The sequence below is a fragment of the Palaemon carinicauda genome, chromosome 29 (assembly GCF_036898095.1).
Source record: "Palaemon carinicauda isolate YSFRI2023 chromosome 29, ASM3689809v2, whole genome shotgun sequence".
Lineage (NCBI taxonomy): Eukaryota > Metazoa > Arthropoda > Malacostraca > Decapoda > Palaemonidae > Palaemon > Palaemon carinicauda.
Window position 1 is genome coordinate 48,375,401 of NC_090753.1, and position 3,579 is coordinate 48,378,979.

Sequence of the window (3,579 nt, forward strand, 5' to 3'; positions counted from 1 at the left end):
GGATTAAGAAAATTAGGTAGTTGTGCAAGCACACTGTACAGTATATGTATATGTATATTATATATATATATATATATATATAATATATATATATATATTATATATATATATATATATATATACATATATATATATATATATATATATAATATATATAATATATATATATATATTCCTCATTTCCCTTTTTCTCTTATTTTTTGGATTTTTCTTTTTGACTTTCCATTTCTCTGTCTATTTTTTTGCAAATGATATTAGAATTGCCTATTTTGATTTACGTCAGTGCTTGTCCAAAATCTGATATTAGTGCGAGAAAAATTTCTATGAAATCAGATAACTTGTTTATTCAGAGAGAGAGAGAGAGAGAGAGAGAGGAGAGAGAGAGAGAGAGAGAGAGAGAGAGAGAGAGAGAGAGAGAGATTATTTTACTATAATTATTCACTGATATATGTTTCTCTTTTTATCTGTTTTTACTTATTTTTTAACCTTGTTCTCTCTTCCATCTTATTAATATTATTATTACTACTTGCTAAGCTACAACCCTAGTTGGAAAAGCAGGATGATATAAACTAAAGGACCCCATCAAGGGAAATAGCTCCGTGAAGAAAGGAAATAAGGAAATATACTACAAGAGAAGTTTAAGAACAATAACAACATTAAAATAAATCTTTCACATATAAACTATAAAAACTTAAAAATTAAAAAGAGGAAGAGAAATAAGACAGATTAGTGTGCCCGAATGTACCCTCAAGCAAGAGAACTCTTAGTGATGTTTCGAATTCCACTACACGAAGGAAAATTTTCCAACTCCTTTAACTCTGAATTATGATCCCTTTAGTAAAATGCGCTAAAAAGTAAAGGTAAAAACCTCATTCAAAACCATTGAAATACACCGTAAACATGAATACTGTACTTCCATTAACGGCAGTTCAACGAACCTTTTCACGGTCAATAGGTGAGAAAGGTGACCAGGTTTTGGCACAGAGCTTATTAGATGAAGAAGATGCCTCACAGGTGAAAAAATATCAGTTTTTTGATAGTTTTTAAAATAGTGTTTGGTTTTCGAGTCGTGGTATAACAATGATAAAACATTAAACAGATTTTGCAGGTTTGAGAACAAAGACCTGAAAAGAATAATGCGAGTTAAATGGCAAGACAGGATTAGAAATGAAACTATACGAGAGATTACTCAAGTGCCATATGTGTATGAGATCATGATTAAGGGTAGATGGAGATGGTTTTGGGTATGCTCTTCGCACCCAGAAAGAGATTAGTTCACCAAACTTTTAACTGGGCTCCCCAAGGCTCTAGAAGAGTAGCAAGACCCAGGCTTACATGGCTGAGGACTATGAAGCGGGAAATAGGAAATGATGAATAGATAAGTACTGAATTAAAAGCTCAAGATAGAGATACAAAATATAACCGAGGCCCTTTGCATATAAAATGGAGTTCTTTTTATTATCATGAGATATCTATTGCAACTTCTGAATGGAAACGGAGTTTTCACTGTATAAATGGTCTTCCTACACTTATACAGTACATACATACTGTACATACACAAATACGCACAGATTATACTTTTATATATCATTCGAATTTCATAAAAGTAATAACCATAATAATGATAATAACTGTGGTTAACCAATATCCCTAACTCTTGGTGAATGGGGGAAAAAACTCACAGTAATTCTGCAAAAAAGAAAAAAAAAAATGAAAGATTTATTAGCGCTTTCTGTTAATTGTACAGAACTCATTATTATTATTATTATTATTATTATTATTATTATTATTATTATTATTATTATTATTACTTGCTAAGCTACAACCCTAGTTGGAAAAGCAGGATGCTATAAGCCCAGGGGACCCAACAGGAATAATAGCCCTGTGAGGAAAGGAAAAAAGGAAAAATAAAATATTCTAAGAACAGTAACATAAGCTTACATTTTGAGAAAACTAATTTTTCTATTTCATGGGAATAGTTAAAATTTTAAACAAATCACATATTGAAAGTAATGAATATTCATATGAAACCTTCGGAGGTCAAGTTTGATATGGATAAAAATCATGCAAAACATTATTTGGGTTCCAAATGTCTACCTTTAAGAAAGAATAAGATAAAAGATAAAATTGAAAATGAGATCAAATTTCTTATGAAATATTAGAAATCCGGCAAACAATTTGATTGTCTAGTTGTGACAGGGCACCAGCCGGCCGTTGAGATACTACCGCTAGAGAGTTATGGAGTCCTTTGACTGGCCAGACAGTACTACATTAGATCTTTTCTCTCTGGTTATGGTTCTTTCCCTTTGCCTACACAGACACCGAATGGTCTGGCCTATTCTTTACAGATTCACCTCTATCCTCATACACCTGACAACACTGAGATTGCAAAACAATTCTTCTTCACCCAAGGGGTTAACTAGTACACTGACACTGTGATTGTTCAGTGGCTACTTTCCTCTTGGTAAGGGTAGAAGAGACTCTTTAGCTATGGTAAGCAGCTCTTCTAGGAGAAGGACACTCCAAAATCAAACCATTGATATCTAGTCTTGGGTAGTGCCATAGCCTCTGTACCATGGTCTTCCACTGTCTTGGGTTAGAGTTCTCTTGCTTGAGGGTACACTCAAGAACACTGTTTTATCCAGTTTCTCTTCCTCTTGTTTTGTAAAAGTTTTTATAGTTTATATAGGAAATATTTATTTCAATGTTTTTACTGTTCTTAAAATATTTTATTTTTCCTTGTTTCCTTCCCTCACTGGGCTATTTTCCCTTTAGGGCCCCTGGGCTTATAGCATCCTGCTTTTCCAACAAGGGTTGTAGCTTAGCATTTAATAATAATAATAATAATAATAATAATAATAATTGAATGATAGTTACTAAAAATTGAATGGAAGTAATACAGGCTGGTAAAGACACCCATTTAACGGGGTCCAACTTCTTCGGCGGCTTTTGTTCTCTGTTTTGGGTAATGATCCCATAACAGATGACGATGATAGGCTTAACTGTAACAGACGAAAGAAAAAACAAACAAATGACATTGAGTTGTTGGATCTCTCTCTCTCTCTCTCTCTCTCTCTCTCTCTCTCTCTCTCTCCTCTCTCTCTCTCTCTCTCTCTCTCACATGAAGTTTTTAATGAAGTATGCAAATGTACATTAATTTGGAACAAACTTGAAAACTACCATGTCCTAGCAACATTACGTCAGAAAAGAATGCAAGAAACTTTTTGATACATACATGCATACACAAACATATGTATATATATACATAAATATATATATTATATACATATATATGTATTATATATATACATATATACACACACACACATATATATATATATATATATATAAATATATATATAATATAGTGCTAGACAAGAGAGAGAGAGAGAGAGAGAGAGAGAGAGAGAGAGAGAGAGAGAGAGAGAGAGGAGAGAGAGAGAGAGAGAGAGATTTTATCTTTGTGTAAATATTAATATCATATGCATAACCATGAATGGACATGTACACAAGACATGTTAACACTGATCTAGTTTCATTTGCATATGCACCAGTATAATAATGTATTTCATATCTGCA